This window comes from Schistocerca americana, chromosome 7, assembly GCF_021461395.2.
Source record: "Schistocerca americana isolate TAMUIC-IGC-003095 chromosome 7, iqSchAmer2.1, whole genome shotgun sequence".
NCBI classification, from domain to species: Eukaryota; Metazoa; Arthropoda; class Insecta; order Orthoptera; family Acrididae; genus Schistocerca; species Schistocerca americana.
This window is the reverse complement of record NC_060125.1, coordinates 598,250,825-598,268,487: the sequence shown is the minus strand read 5'-3', so window position 1 is coordinate 598,268,487 and position 17,663 is coordinate 598,250,825.

The window sequence follows — 17,663 nt, the reverse complement described above, 5'->3', positions numbered from 1 at the left end:
AGGATCATCTTAGTGTCAATATCCTACGGCTTAGCGTCAAAGTATAAATATTCTACACTTCCCTCTGCTTAGGCAAATGGAACAAATCGGTTGGTTCTTTTTGCATTTGATGTGGACTGCGGTGAACTTGGTGGGACTTAAGGAGGCACCATTAGTTCATGGGCTGTTCCTCGGAAACCCACAAGGAAAGAGCTACTTACTATATTTTCGTCGTCAACAGCAGTAGTAGGCTAGAGGGGTTTGTAGTGAAATTTGGATATCGAATTGATATGGAAATTAATTAAATTGATCAATAAATCACCCCCGCCCACATTCGCCCCCGACCACTCCCACGCCCGCCCCCGGATGACGTCATGTGTTTTCTTAACTACATGTGTGCCCCAGCCCATACTGCCCCTCCCCCCCACCCCCAAACCCCATCCCCCAACCTACCCTATTAGCGGGAATTTCGAATTTTGGCGGGAATTTCTAATTTTGGTGGGAATTTCGAATTTTAGCGGGAATTTCTTTGTCCCAGGGCTGTACTGACATCCCACCCCGGCCCCCACTCGGGAATTCACGGGAAATTAAAAATGGCGGTGCCATTTCCGGGGGACTCGAACCCTGGTGCTCCTGGATGGAAAGCCCAAGTGGACCTCCTAACACATAGAAACTGTCCCAGAGAGGAAGGTTAGGTTAGTGTACTTTATTTATTTTGGTTGGGAAAATGACGCAAAGGTCGATCCTAATTACACAACTATATGCATAGCGCTACAAAAGGACGGCATAAAAGCGCAGTGCAGCATAAAACTGACGATACCTGCTGGGAGAATATTTCGCAATACCACTCGAAACTAACGGACCAAAACCCGATGATTGCAAGAGGGCCATGCACAGCAAATGGCCAAAATTTTTACGATGTATTCCTAAGATCTCGATCACGAGTAGCCTGCTGGTTGTACTCTGTGCTTGGGTGTATGTAGCAAGGGCTGCCATTTCTACGTGGAGAAGCGCTGTTTAACCACCATCAAACTAGAAGACTACATAAGACAGAAGAGCAAGACGCCAGTGGGAAGACGAATATCAGTCACTGATACATAGTAAAAAGTAATATCGCGCACCTCCTCTCGATGCCCTGGTTTCACCCAATTGTTGTTGTTGTGGTCTTCAGTCCTGAGACTGGTTTGATACAGCTCTCCATGCTACCCTATCCTGTGCAAGCTCCTTCATCTCCCAGTACCTACTGCAACCTACATCCTTCTGAATCTGCTTAGTGTTTCACCCAATTAAGGCAAATAAAATCTCGTAAGTTTCAAAATCGATATGACTTTTGATCAGGGATCATTCCGCGACCATCTTCACTGAATACACGTTTGAGGTATTTCTAAGTGTGAATGTGATGGAGTAACATTCGAAATATCAGACACAACTGTGTGCGAACTAGCAAACTGATTTCATTCAACAGTTAATCGCATACTATCATCCATTACCAATTGATACATAAGCTTACCTTCATCAAAATAAGTTGAGATGTGTCGTTGCAAAGCGTGTACCAACAAAGAAAACATAATTTCAATTATATCAACTTCAGATCTGTACCACACTCGGAAATTTTCTCCTGGACCTTACACATGCGGGTGCAATGTTATATATAGGTATCTCATACAAAGATACTATTAGTATCACGGCGCTGTATGTAAGTTTTTCTCTGTACTGTGTTGTTTCAGATTATTACAAGAGTTAGCACCAGGGAAAATTAGATATACATATTCTGTAAACAAGTTTTGGAGAAAGAATTCTTGTTGAGATATGATCCATTCTATTCCATGATTGCCGTCTGTCTGTTGACACTAATGAGGTACTGGACGTGGTTACTACTCTTTCCCAGACATTATTCAGCCCTCCTCCTCAAAGAAACAAGAACCAAGGTGAACACATCTGGCTGCCTTCGGACTAGATTACATGCAAGCGAAACATGCTGCTACAGCGCGTCTACTTTGTCGGTAGGTGTGAACTACAGGAATACTTTTAAATTTCCATACAACCAGATATATAAGGGTCAATAAAACAGAGAGGCCATGCTACTGTATGTCCTTGACAAAGCACTTATTAAACGTTTGTGTTGGGTACTGTCGTAGAACGTGGGGCGGTTCCCTGTAGAGCATAAACCACAACCGTGGGCTTTTTCCGACATGTAATTTGTAGTGCGGACATCAGTCATAAACAGCAGCTGTTCTTTTGTCACTTATAGTACACGGCCCTTTGAGTTGTCACATCCAGTTCCTGCCTACTTAGCCGGCCGCTGTGGCCGAGCGGTTCTAGGCGCTTCAGTCCGGAACCGCACTGCTGCTACGGTTGCAGGTTCGAATCCTGCCTCGGGCATGGATGTGTCTGATGTCCTTAGTTTAGTTAGGTTTAAGTAGTTCTAAGTCTAGGGGACTAATGACCTCAGATGTTAAGTCCCATACTGCTTAGAGCCATTTGAACCTGCCCACGTATTCACAACAAAACAAACTAGATACCTTGATTCCTTGTTCAGTCGACGATTTTTACCTCGTTATTGTGGTGATTTATAATCCCACTCTGTGTGAATCCCACCTCATCCCCAAATAAGATACGAAGTGTGAAATGCGGATCTTCAAAGCTCCGTCTTATAATCCATTGTTAAAACTGTAATCGAACACCGTGGTTTTGCAGTCTGAGAACTTGTACACGATCTCAGTGTGATACTGATAAAATAACTGCTCGTGCAGAATTCATCTTCCCTGATGGTACGAGGAGCTGAGGCTGTTGTTCGGCTTACACCCCGTCGGTCTAAAACGTTTAGAGATTGAATTAATAAAAAGGAGAGAAAACTTAAGATAGTTCTAATGCTTTAGGTGTATGTAGTCTGCGCCTACTTGAGTACAATGCACAGAGCGTTCCTAAAACCATGTGAAACGGTCAGAAATATCCTTCTTTGGGATATTGCTTAATTTGTCTACCATATTTGCTTTAATGTTGGTTATGTCCTCAGAGCGTTGACACCTGATGTGAATTTCTTCGTTTTATGGTAAATTACACTCTAATTCTCGGCACCTGTGATGATTTTTTTTTTTTCAGAAAAACATTGCCCGTATTTTGCGTTTCAATCGAGTTGCAGTAGGCGTCCGTGTGTCGTTGTTTCTGTTCAGAAGGCAAGATGTGCAGGACAAACTTTCACAACACCTGTTCTGTTCTTCGGAACATTCTGGAGAATATCTTAACACATGGTTTACAGATGTCGCTTCATTGCGATATGCGACACAACATTTTTCACACGCTACGGCCGTACGTTCACTATTTAACGTCCCCTGCTCACAACTGGTTCAACGAATGCACGTCTGTTGCTTACAGTCGTTATGAGAGCTATTTTTCTCTTCAGGCACTGATCGTTCGCTAAATTAAAAGCACAGCGAAAATCCGTTGAAACTTTACACGCGTGCGTTGCGTAATGCCTCGAGTATGCCCGTCTCTCGTGTGACGTCCCGTTTTCTCGTTATGAGCGCACAGTCAGCAGAAAAATATGCCTAGAGCAACAGGGTCTCCCATCAATTGTGAAGCGTGTTCTGTCATTCGCCGAGAGTTTCCGGCTCGTTTCACGCAGCCCAGATAACGTAACTATCACGCGTGACTGCACGATCCTCTGGCTATGAGGACGGCGTTTTGGCACAGACAACGAGCTGCAAAGTGACATAGAGAATTAGCAGAAACCACCGGCGGCTGTATCACGAGTGTATTGGAAAGTTAGTTCAGCGCTATGATAGATGTCAAAGTCGGATAGACGAATAAAAAAAATCACTCGTAGTTCAAGGTGCCACAGTAGCTCCTGCGATGACATCGCTTGTGTACCAGGAACAACATCAGTCTCTGAACATTTTAGACGAAGCCGTATGTCACGTGCCTGTCCCTTAACGCCTATGACTTAACCACAGTAGAACGCCATTTCTATCATTTCTCACGAAGAATAAGAGGACTCCATTTCACTCTATACGTTGTTCTAATACCAGCACAACTTCAGAATGGCATGTATGGAATGGCACTTGTAGAATACGTTTATGAGTGCCATGTGTGAGAACAGCAACATAGTGAAGTTGGAGTACAAAGAGAAACCATTAAAAATCAGCAATGAAAGTCATCAGGAAGACAGACTGCGCCACTCAATACTAACGATTCTCGACACAACTAAAATGTTGCTTATCTCAATAAGTGTTTCCAGACATGTTTATATGACAGGAAAGGTAAAGGCAACGAGCATTGAGGAGAGCAAATTGTTAGTACGGCATTGCTTTACACGCAACAAATCAGACATTACAAACAGAGTGCGAAAAGTTGTGCTGAACATTTCTAGTAAAGGTGGAAAGGCAGAAACTTTTCCTGACGATGACGAAATCACCAGGGGAACGCCACAGGTTTCAATTTTGGGCCGACTCTTATTCCTCATAGATGTGAATGACTTTCCACGTAACATTCATAATTGGTACTTTTAGCAGGCGATTATTTTTCCGAAGAATTATTAAGAGCTTCTCTGAAAATTTATTCTCCCGAAATATTGAGATAATACACCTTACTCAATTTAGTACAACAAATAGTCATACCAAGAATTTGTGTTGCACTGTACGTATTTATGAAAACTTGAACTGAAAGAAACACATTACTGAGCTTTTACAACAGTTAAGTTCATCTGCTTTTGCTTTTCGCCGGTCGGAGTGGCCGAGCGGTTCTGGGCGCTACAATCTGGAACCGCGCGACCGCTACGGTCGCAGGTTCGAATCCTGCCTCGGACATGGGTGTGTGTGATGTCCTTAGGTTAGTTAGATTTAAGTAGTTCTAAGCTCTAGGGGACTGATGACCTCAGAAGTTAAGTCCCATAGTGCTCAGAGTCATTTTGCTTTTCCTATAATTGCTAGTCTTGGAAACAAACGTATCAGTCTGTTCGCATATTTGTTTCTACTCAGTAATCTTATGGAATAATTTTAGAAAAGAAGTACTGATTACACAAAAGCGAGCAGTAAGAAGAACATGTGGTGTTCATCGGCAGTCGTCACGTAGGTACTTCTTGAAAGAGTTGCCGTTTTAACTGCACCTTTACAATACATATACTCGCTAATGAAAATAGTCGTAAATAATCCATCACAATTTGAAAAGAATAGTGATACACATGCCTACAACAATAGAAGTAAAATGACCTACATTATCCCGTATTAAAACTGTCAGTTGTTCAGAAAAGAGTTCAATATGAGACAACAAATATTTTTGATGATTGCTAAATAACACAAAATGTCTAAGAGGTAGCAAAGCTACATTTAAATCTAACCTAAAATATTTTAAACATTTTGTACCTGTGAGCTCAGCAACAGTGTATGCAATTACATAAAATGTAATAGTCAGCCAACCGGTTGCACACAATTTTTTAAAAAATACGTTAACCAGGTTTCGAAAGGTCTTCATCAGAACGGTAAAAGTTACACGAACTCACACAACAACGTTAAAATTTCAGCAACAATGCTCTCGCCAAGTAACCGCGGCTCTGATTTCTTTTTGGAAAAACAGGATTCTTATGTAATTCGGAAATATCGTTTTCCTGGAAAAAACTCCAAGGTTTTCCTAACATATTCTTGCTTTTTAGCAATGACGATGACATTCCCTTTATCAGACTTCGTTATTGAAGCATCATTACTTTAAGTTTATTATTAATGGCTTTAATTATTTTAATATCATTACTATGGGAAATAGTTAAGTTTTTGCTAACAGTATTGCACACATCATGTGCTATTCTGGTCTGGCGAGAGCTGTGTATTTTTGCATTGTTAACGTCAGTTTTCAAATCTATATCCATATTTCCTATTACATTTTTGTGAGACAGTTGTAGCATAACATTATATTTTAAACGTTTTTCAACCAAAGAGACTTCGTCTTTTGTAAAATTTATGTCTGCCTTATTTAAAATACTATCATAAAATTTGTGATTACTCACCTAAAATCAATTCTCCTGGACAACTTCTGTTCCCTGGATGAATTTCTGTTTATGAAATAGGAGCTCGTTAAAGATACCTATCTTTAAGTGTGGTTTCATGACTAGGAAAAATATTTGTCAGTTAATTTTAACAGTAATTGTTTGTATATATCCTTGAAACTGAAACGTTCCACACCGTTTCCATAAAATAATCGTTGAAATGATGTTGTTGTTGTGGTCTTCAGTCCAGAGACTGGTTTGATGAAGCTCTCCATACAACTCTATCCTGTGCAAGCTTCTTCATCTCCCAGTACCTGCTGCAACCTACATCCTTCTGAATCTGCTTAGTGTATTCATCTCTTGGTCTCCCTCTACGATTTTTACCCTCCACGCTACCCTCAAATACCAAATTGGTGATCTCTTGATGCCTCAGAATATGCCCTACCAACCGATCCATTCTTCTAGTCAAGTTGTGCCACAAATTTCTCTTCTCTCCAGTTCTGTTCAATACCTCCTCATTAGTTATGTGATCTATCCATCTAATCTTCAGCATTCTTCTCTAGCACCATGTGGTGTCACCGCCAGACACCACACTTGCCAGGTGGTAGCCTTTAAATCGGCCGCGATCCGATAGTATACGTCGGACCCGCGTGTCACCACTGTCAGTGATTGCAGACCGAGCGCCGCCACACAGCAGGTCTAGAGAGTGTTCCTAGCACTCGCCCCAGTTGTACAGCCGACTTTGCTAGCGATGGTTCACTGTCTACATACGTTCTCATTTGCAGAGACGATAGCATAGCCTTCAGCTACGTCATTTGCTACGACCTAGCAAGGCGCCATTGTCATTTGCTATTTATCTTGTGATACATGTACCGTCAGACCGATGTTTACCAATTATGGATTAAAGTTAAGTATTCCAGAAGCTACGTACTTTTCTTGCTAGTATAATTACTTTACCTGTTCCAGACCTCACGCCAGCCTGCGTGAGCTTTAACGCGTGCCTTTCGGCTATCTCGTAGTGGCTTGGCTGTCTTGTCAAGTCACAACACACTACATTTCGAAAACTTCTATTCTCTTCTTGTCTAAACTATTTATTGTCCATGTTTCGCTTCCATACATGACTACACTCCATACAAATACTTTCAGAAACGACTTCCTGACACTTAAATCTATACTCGATGTTAACAAATTTCTCTTCTTCAGAAACGCTTTCCTTGCCATTGCCAGCCTACATTTTATATCCTCTCTACTTCGACCATCATCAGTTATTTTGCTCCCCAAATAGCAAAACTCATTTACTACTTTAAGCGTGTCATTTCCTAATCTAAGTCCCTCAGCAACACCCAATATAATTCGACTACATTCCATTATCCTCATTTTGCTTTTGTTAATGTTCATCTTATATCCTCCTCTCAAGACACTGTCTATTCCGTTAAACTGCTCTTCCAGGTCCTTTGCTGTCTCTGACAGAATTACAATGTCCTCGGCGAAACTCAAAGTTGTTATTTCTTCTCCATGGATTTTAATTCCTACTCTGAATTTTGCTTTTGTTTCCTTTACTGATTGCTCAATATACAGAGTGAATAACGTCGTGGAGAGGCTACAACCCTGTCTCACTCCCTTCCCAACCACTGTTTCCCTTTCATGCCCCTCGACTCTTATAACTGCCATCTGTTTTCTGTACAAATTGTAAATAGCCTTCTGCACCCTGTATTTTACCCCTTCAGAATTTGAAAGAGAGTATTCCAGTCAACATTGTCAAGTGCTTTCTCTAAGTCTACAAATGCTAGAAACGTCGGTTTGCCTTTCCTTAACCTATTTTCTAAGATAAGTCGTAGGGTCAGTACTGCCTCACGTGTTCCAACATTTCTACGGAATCCAAACTGATTTTCCCTGAGGTCGGCTTCTACCAGTTCTTCCATTCGTCTGTAAATAATTCGCGTTAGTATTTTGCAGCCATGTCTTATGAAACTGAAATGATGTATGGAACATTTAACTAACTAATTAACTTAGTAACATAAGTTAGTGTCCACCTCGTTTCTTTTATCGTGCAGTATCGGGTTGGACACGTGCGTAATTCTCATGTGTAACAGGCGCTCTTTTCTCTCAAGTAGATAGGGAGACGTATATGGTGGGGTGGGGTTCTTTGAGGGTAAGATAATGAAGTTGTGCAGCGAGCTCAGCGCTATCTGCGATCGACACCGTGACGGGCTACGCTGTTATCTTATGAGCTGTCACTCTTACAGATACGCTACACTAGCGGGTGGTGCAAATAGAGCAGCATGACCGCGCGGTGGCGCTCCTAACATCGCGCAAATCACTTGTGGGAATAGCGGCCTCCCGAGTCGTGGGATTCGTGGCGAGCGGCGACAACTCGATAACAATCTGTGGCGTAATGGGGCGGGGGGGACCCGCCGTGGCCGTCGAACCTCCAGCTGGGGGACACGCAGAGAGCGCTCTCAGGGGCCTCCAGCAGTGGCCACAGCTCTCTGCAGTGACAGCCTGCGCAGCTGCTCGGAGGCTGGTAAATGCGTACTCATAAAGCTTTAATCAGGTGCTGGTGCTGGTGTCAAACTTGGTGGCGGTGTTAGTTGTTCCCTGCAATTCCTCCTGTTAATTCAACACGTTTCCCCCAAAAACGGATGACTTGATGGAGACCTTGCACTTTGGCTGTTTAGGAAACGACCCAACTCGAAAATCACCTCGTCGTCATACATGAGGGCTTAATTAAAAAAGAAAAGACTAATATTAATGAATAAATTCAATAATTTTACTAGCTTTGTGACCGGTTACGAAGTCTCGTAACCGGTTGGCCCTGACTATTATTAGCACGCAATTTGACTGCATAAAATAAAAATAAAGAATGACAAGGGATTTCCATTAACACAATTGGTTAATTAAGTCCCCTTCAACTATAAAAGTTACGAAACAACAAAGCACAGCCGGCCGAAGTGGCCGTGCGGTTAAAGGCGCTGCAGTCTGGAACCGCAAGACCGCTACGGTCGCAGGTTCGAATCCTGCCTCGGGCATGGATGTTTGTGATGTCCTTCGGTTAGTTAGGTTTAACTAGTTCTAAGTTCTAGGGGACTAATGACCTCAGCAGTTGAGTCCCATAGTGCTCAGAGCCATTTGAACAACAAAGCACAAGTGTAACTGTTCTGTGTGTGGTAGTGTGACTCAACGTACATGTATCTGGCTCGGTTCTTTCTCAATACGACAAAATATTTTAAACACCATTTACAATGAACTAATTGAAAAACCAGAAATACTATAATTGCACATAGAAACCAGAATTACAAGTCTAATAAATCAACACGAGCCAGATGCTTTGTTGACTGTACCTGTGAGCAAGAGGGATTGTTATTAAAGAAATCTGTAATACCTTTTTACCTCATTATATATTGACGAAAATATTCCATTACACCAGCATCATAAATCAAAAGCCCATCTCCTTTCTCAAATATATTCTGACAATTGCATCTTCTTCCATCTATACATTACACCAACCGAACAGTACAACATTTCAGTCAACACTCAGATCATCTACTCTCTGGCCCAACAGAACAACGACTGCTCTCGACATCCTCTGAACTACTACTGTGCCAGTGGAGGCGGCGGAATAATAATCTTTCGCGCAATCTCTAGCGCTGTGACTCAGTGTAGCCACCTTTCAGTCATTCCGGAAATACCTGCCACCCAAAGGTTTCTTGATCCGAGAAAAGGTGAATACGGTGGGTGTGGCAAAATTTGATAGCCCAGAGAAGCAGTGAAGCAGCTTGTCTGATACCAGTATGGAGTGCTCTGTACCGTTGTCGTGGATCGAAATCATCGCCTTGGACAATTTCCCACTACGTTTCGTCTTGACAGCTTCCTATAATATTGCCGGGAGATTTGGGTAATATTGTCCCTTGAAGATTTGTACTTTCGGAGGATAATCTTGTGACCTTAGGATAGTATTAAAAAAAAAACACTCAGCATCACCTTCCACGATGATGGCTCGCCTTTTTTGGCGATGGTAAATCCACTGCACTGTGTGCTGCCGTATCTAGAGGTCATTGCGATACACCAAGCATTAGCCCATGATAATTTGGCTGACACATACGCAATATTTCCTCTGTTGCCTCGGTTGGGCGGGCTTTTTTAATGACTGTGAGCAGTCGCGGAACCCATTGGGTGACGTCCTTTGTCGTGTTGAAAATATTGTGGAATTTATTGGAAACCGATGCACGACTGATCTCCACTTTTTCGGTTATCGCCTGGTTTGTGATAACGCCTCTTTTGGAATACCTGAGCCTTCTCTTGCGGGCCCCAGTTCATCACAGAGAGATTATCTGCCAATTCGTTCTTCATCTTTCATACATGTTTGAACACACTGGAAGTGTCTGTTCAAATGGTTCAAATGGCTCTGAGCACTATGGGACTTAACTTCTGAGATGATCAGTCCCCTAGAACTTAGAAATACTTAAATGTAACTAACCTAAGGACATCACACACATCCATGCCCGAGGCAGGATTCGAACCTGCGACCGTAGCGGTCGCGCGGTACCAGACTGAAGCGCCTAGAACCGCTCAGCCATAACGGCCGGCTCAGAAAAACTGGATAATTTATTCAAGAGAAAGAACTTCATAAATTTAGCAAGTCAATAAAGCGCTGTCGCCGGCCGGGGTGGTCAAGCGGTTAAAGGCGCTACAGTCTGGAACCGCGCGACCGCTACGGTCGCAGGTTCGAATCCTGCCTCGGGCATGGATGTGTGTAATGTCCTTAGGTTATTTAGGTTTAAGTAGTTCTAAGTTCTAGGGGACTGATGACCTTAGAAGTTAAGTCCCATAGTGCTCAGAGCCAAAGCGCTGTCGCGCCTCTGCCATAATGAGAACAATTGCTCGACTTGGCATTGGCTCGGTTGGATGGCCTCCTGAAGGATATCGAGCCCAATTCCGTCCATTTTATTTCATAGCAGCACACTTTCGTTGTCCTCCACGGCACCCTTGTAGCACAGCGGTTCCCCGGTTTTCTGTCCTTCGTGGCAAGCTATCCTAGGCGAGAGTTTTTACTGCTTCTCTTCGTGCTTTCCAAACCCTACCTCGGCGAGCGAAGTCGCCAGATTTCATCCAAATTGAGGACGTTTGTAGCATTATGGGCATGGCCCTCCAAGGCACTTTGGGATTTTGACTATCCAACGTACTAGTTGGACAGAATTTGGCACGATATTCCAAAATACTAACGCTAATTCTTTACAGACGAATGGAAAAACTAGTAGAAGCCGACCTCGGGGAAGATCAGTTTGGATTCCGTAGAAATGTTGGAACACGTGAGGCAATACTGACCCTACGACTTATCTTAGAAGCTAGATTAAGGAAGGGCAAACCTACGTTTCTAGCATTTGTAGACTTAGAGAAAGCTTTTGACAATGTTGACTGCAATACTCTCTTTCAAATTCTGAAGGTGGCACGGGTAAAATACAGGGAGCGAAAGGCTATTTACAATTTGTACAGAAACCAGATGGCAGTTACAAGAGTCGATGGGCATGAAAGGGAAGCAGTGGTTGGGAAGGGAGTGAGACAGGGTCGTAGTCTCTCCCCGATGTTATTCAATCTGTATATTGAGCAAGCATTGAAGGAAACAAAAGAAAAATTCGGAGTAGGTATTAAAATCCATGGAGAAGAAGTAACAACTTTGAGGTTCGCCGATGACATCGTAATTCTGTCAGAGACAGCAAAGGACTTGGGAGAGCAGTTGAACGGAATGGATAGTGTCTTGAAAGGAGGATATAAGATGAACATCAACAAAAGCAAAACGAGGATAATGGAATGTAGTCGAATTAAGTCCGGTGATGCTGAGGGAATTAGATTAGGAAATGAGACACTTAAAGTAGTAAAGGAGTTTTGCTATTTGGGGAGCAAAATAACTGATGATGGTCGAAGTAGAGAGGATATGAAATGTAGACTGGCACTGGCAAGGAAAGCGTTTCTGAAGAAGAGAAATTTGTTAACATCGAGTATAGATTTAAGTGTCAGGAAGTCATTTCTGAAAGTATTTTATGGGGTGTAGCCATGTATGGAAGTGAAACAAAGACGATAAATAGTTTGGACAAGAAGAGAATAGAAGCTTTCGAAATGTGGTGCTACAGAGGAATGCTGAAGACTAGATGGGTAGATCACATAACTAATGAGGAAGTATTGAATAGGATTGGGGAGAAGAGAAGTTTGTGGCACAACTTGACCAGAAGAAGGGATCGGTTGGTAGGACATGTTCTGAGGCATCAAGGGATCACCAATTTAGTATTGGAGGGCAGTGTGGAGGGTAAAAATCGTAGAGGGAGACCAAGAGATGACTACACTAAGCAGATTCAGAAGGATGTAGGTTGCAGTAGGTACTGGGAGATGAAGAAGCTTGCACAGGATAGATTAGCATGGAGAGCTGCATCAAACCAGTCTCAGGACTGAAGACCACAACAACAACAACTTCATTCCTCAGGAGTACATGCAACAACTCTGTCAATTAATGCCAAGCCGGGTAACTGCTTACATCAGGGCCAGAGGTGTAGGGATACCTTATTGACTTACTCCAGTTGTGAAGCTCTTTCTCTTGAGTAAATCATAATTTTCCTAAAATTTTAATTCATGTACATCATATCAATCGATTTCCATTCCATTCAGACAATTTCTTCGTGGTACGCTTTTTTTATGTTTTTTTTCATTTATGCTATACAACAAAACACTATTCGATTCTAATGATGTTCCTATTGCTTGCTTTTGATGTTGCTGCAAAATACCGAAGATTAGTTAATCGACTATACTGTTCCAATTACACTTGCATATTTTTATGAACTTCTTATTTTTGTTTTCTGTAACGATATACCATATGCTAATTAGCGGATAAGAAAAGCATTCATCTGGCTTCAAGAATATGAAACAAAACGATAATCAATTATGTTCGCTCAGTTATACGACATCTGTATGAGAGTGTTACAACCACCTGCACACAAATAATATATATCAAGAATTTAGCGTCGCATTACTATTAAGGAATTTTCACCATGAATTTGTGAAAGTTAGCCTTCAAAAGTAGTTGCTGTTGAGAGGTGGCTGACATCCACGCAGCAAATATACAACCTCGTCCTCGTCTCAGACCCAAATGTGTTTCAGCAAACTACTGCAAAACTGAAGGCAACACGAATTAGCAACAATTTACAATACTTTATTATGATAAAATAAACATTAGATATCTTGGGTGTGAAGATAATACGTGGCAATATTATTAACGGTTCACTTACACAGGTCTACTTTTGAACACTGGTCTAGTCCAGAATCAAGGGACGGGTGACTAATGTGACTAGGAGAAACTCCTGGTGGGCTCTTCTTGGCGGCGAATGCTGTATTGAGGTTCGGTGTTGACACCGTCCAAGTAATTGTGTACTGACGCTGATGACGAACAGGTTATACTGACTTGAATCGAACTTTGTGTCCCCTTACAGCGCGGTACATTTAGTATTGTCACAACACTTATTTTTCTCGAAAAAAAAAACTGAGTTAATAGATCAACGATCAACCGAAACGGGTGTCTTGCGACGTCCGCCACGAGCAGATGCAACGAACGAAAGCGAACAAAATGAGATTTAAAAAAAAAAAAGAAAAGAAAGAAAGGTAGCTGAATGGTTAGCGTGACGGATTGTCAGTCCTACGGGCACGCCCAGGGACTGGGTGTTGTGCTGTCCTCATCATCAGCCTATCATCCTCCTCGACTGCAGGTCGCCGAAGTGGCGTCAAATTAAAAGACCGGCACCCGGCGAACGGCCTGCCCGACGGGGGGCCCTAGCCATACGATTAAATTAAAAAACTTATTTTTCTGAAATGAACATTTTCAAATGTTACACACAAGTAGTAAGGTCCATGGAAATGCATTTAACTTCATCACGTGTTCAATATGTTCTCTACTGCAGCGGAAAACTTCGCGAAGGCGAGTACACGTATTCCCTACAATTGTGCGGCACAAGTGTTCATTTATTTCGTTGCACAATTGCACTATCCGGCCACGCATTTCCATAATATTATGTGGTCTCAAATGGAGCAGTTTCCCCTTCAATCATTTCCACAAAAAGAATCACATGCGTTTAAATCTGGACTTTGAAGGAGGCCAAAAGACTCCCCCGTGATGGCACTGCGGGTAACAATGAGCCACCACAAGTTTGCCAAATATTTTCTGTAAAAAAACCTGTACAGCATTCGCCGTATGAGGTGTTGCGCCGTCTTACATTAACCTCTGTGTGTTCATTGGAAGACTGGTGGCAAAATGTGGCACAAAGCCAACATTGTCTTGTATCGGTCAGTACTGACAGCTTCATTGAGAAACACTGCTCCGATTAGGCCATGGCTAGATAGAGCTACCCATACCGTCACTTTCTCACCATACGTCTTTTTTTCATGAAGATGAACATTTTGCGGTGTTTATCTACCCAAAAGCGAACATTATGTATGTTTACTGTTCCACTGAGCTGGAAATAAGCTTCGTCTGACAAGGGGAGGCCACTGATTTCCTTCAAACTTTGTACACTTTTAGTAGGCCATTAAAACAACATAATGTACAAGTAGTAATGTGCGCTACTCTGGCATTTCCGAGAAAATCGCAAGAAAAGTTTTACGCGTCTGTTATGTAAAGCATGTGTCTGTGCAAAGGGGCTGGCCGTAAACATTGATTTTGGTCATGTGGTTAGCGTTTGCTCATGGCAAGAGGGTCGTGGACGCGGCGCTGGTTCGAATCCCTCTGAAATTTACTTTTTAATCTACATTTTTTTTTATCACTGGTCTCATTATTTTTTTTATTCCGATTTTGGCCGTCTAGGCACCGCGTTAAACTACTATTTTTCAATGTACATTTCTCCTATTGCGCTCCTCCTCTTTTCTCTTCTGCCAATATGTCTTCATCCTCTCTCTGTGCTGCTCCCTTCGGTCTTCTGTCCACACTGTTCCTCCAGTTCTTCTCTTCTTCACTTAAAATCCTTCAAAATGTTGAATTTTGTCTCTCATTAAGTCTCTATTGGTTATATCATCTTCTCCTATACCCATCTCCTCTAAGTCTGCTTTGACTTCTTTGAACCAGGTAATTTGGGTTCTGGGGTTCTTGTCAAAAAACATGAATATTTTCTTTGTCAGCCTTTCATCATTCATTCTTTTCAAATGGGCGTAAAAGCTTACTCTTCTCTTCCTCATAGTATCTCCCACTTTCTCAATTTTGTCATACACTTCTCTATTACTTCTAAGCTTCCAAGTCCCATTCTCAAACCCCGGCCCAAGTACTCTTCTAATGATTTTTCGCTCCTTTTTTGCTATAGCTTCCATTTCCTTGTTAGCGTTCATTGCTAAACATTCAGATGCATACAAACACTCTGGCTTAATCACAGTGTTGTAGTGCCTTATTTTTGCGTTAATTGATACTGACTTCTTGTTGTACACATTCTTTGTTAGCTGGAATGCCATTTCCATTTGTCTTGTTCTTGTTTCATTTCCTTCTTTATCTGAAGCATAGGGCTGGATGATTTCCCCTAAAAATTATTTTATTTATATGACACTTGAGAGGTAATATAATGAAAAAAGCACATGCATTTTCATTTAGTAGTAGTGAATTTCGTACGTTATTTGATTGCTTACCATTTGTAATTAAATTTTCAAGGACGAGGGACAGGCTTGGAAAGCCGAAGTCAAAGCCCGATAAATAATGATGGACTCGAACCGACGCATCAGCCATGATCCTCTTGCCACGCGCAAACGCTAACCACGTGACCCCGATCAATGCTTACGGCCAACCCCTTTGCACGTATACATAATGTGCACAATAGACGCGTAAGACTTCTCTCGCGATTTTCTCGGAGTTGCCAGAGTAGTGCACCTTACTTCTTTCACATTATATTGTTTTAATGGCCTACTAAAAGTGTACAAAGTTCGAAGTAAATCTGCGATCCCAGCGTCGTGACCTCGCCTGATCAGAACCATGTGTTGAATATTATTTCATGTTCTCCTTCTTCCCAAAATCAATACTTCTGACTTTCCTTTTGTTCTGCTCAGTCATGTTCTGTAACGTAATCCTTCTGTAAATGAACATGCTGAGATTACTCTGTAAAATTCTTTGTACAGAACAACAAAACATCGCCATTTCCCTCTCTGCTCGCCGGATGACTTGTTTGAACGTCATTGAATGGCGACCCGTAGAGTTACGATGTTTTCCGTAGAACGAACAGTCGGTGCTGGAGTTCGATTCCCTTCCAACAAACTGCCTTCTTCAAATTTTGTCTTTAATCGGAGAACTGTGTTCCTTGATGCAGATAAACGCGTGTGAAATATTGCCCTAAATCTTCTTTGCGTTGCTATGACACTTTTCAGTGCAGTATAAAGCAGAACTGCCTTAACACCTTGCTGAACAGATAAATGTGGTGTCACCGCCAGACACCACACTTGCTAGGTGGTAGCTTTAAATCGGCCGCGGTCCATTAGAACATGTTGGACCCGCGTGTCGCCACTGTCAGTGGTCGCAGACCGAGCGCAACCACACGGCAGGTCTCGAGAGACGGACTAGCACTCGCCCCAGTTGTACGGACGACTTAGCTAGCGATGCAACACTGACGAAGCCTCGCTTATTTGCAGAGAAGAAAGTTAGAATAGCTTTCAGCTAAGTCAATGGCTACTACCTAGCAAGGCGCCATAGCAATTGATAGTTATTGTATGAAGCATGTCCCATGAAGAACGATGTATACAAATGATGGATTAAAGTTAAGTATTCCAGAAGCTACGTACTTTTCTTTATAGCATTCATTACGTATCCTGTTTCAGAACTCACGCCATCTGCGTGAGCTTATAGCGTGCATTTCGGCCTTCTCTAGCAATATAACAATAAACGTTAGTGTTCGGCCATGGCGAAACGCTAACTAGAAAATGTTCAAATGTGTGTGAAATCTTATGGGACTTAAATGCTAAGGTGATGAGTCCCTAAGCTTACACACTACTTAACCTAAATTATCCTAAGGACAAACACACACACCCATGCCCGAGGGAGGACTCGAACCTCCGCCGGGACCAGCCGCACAGTCCATGACTGTAGCGCCTTAGACCGCTCGGTGTCCGGACAGTTGCCACGCCGGAAATTTGCCACGGTTTTACCTGCTCCGAGGGGTTGGGTCCCTTGTCTCCCCCCCCCCCCCTCCCCCACCCTCCTCCTCCTCCTCCTCACCCGCCCGCCCAGTTTCCTTTCGGAGTTCCTAACGTGACCATTAGTACGGAAGTTATTACAACGAACAAGGGTAGGAGTCCTGCTCATTACAGAAGTTACGCGTGTCTTAAACATAGAAAATCGGAAGAAGGTGTTGTTACGTGAATGTGTTTACGCCGAAAAGCGGATCATTGCAAGGGAAAGCTGCTTTCGAGGAACGGAGAAGTGTTGAACGTATTAGAACATCTCTGTGTACCACCTGACGATGCGGCTCTGAAAGTGAGAAAACAAGTGGAAAGGGCGGAGGGAAGGTCTCGAGAAGAAACTACAGTTGTCGGAGATATACGCGCATGAAATGGGAAATCTACATAATAAAGTTTATGACTTTGTTACAGTGATGCCTAATTCAGAATCTATGAAGAGAACCATGCGTCGTCGATGGAGCCAAGAGCGGGGGAACCATCAAGAGCCTAAGAACTCTTTGATCTTCATGAAGATCTATTAAAAATGGGA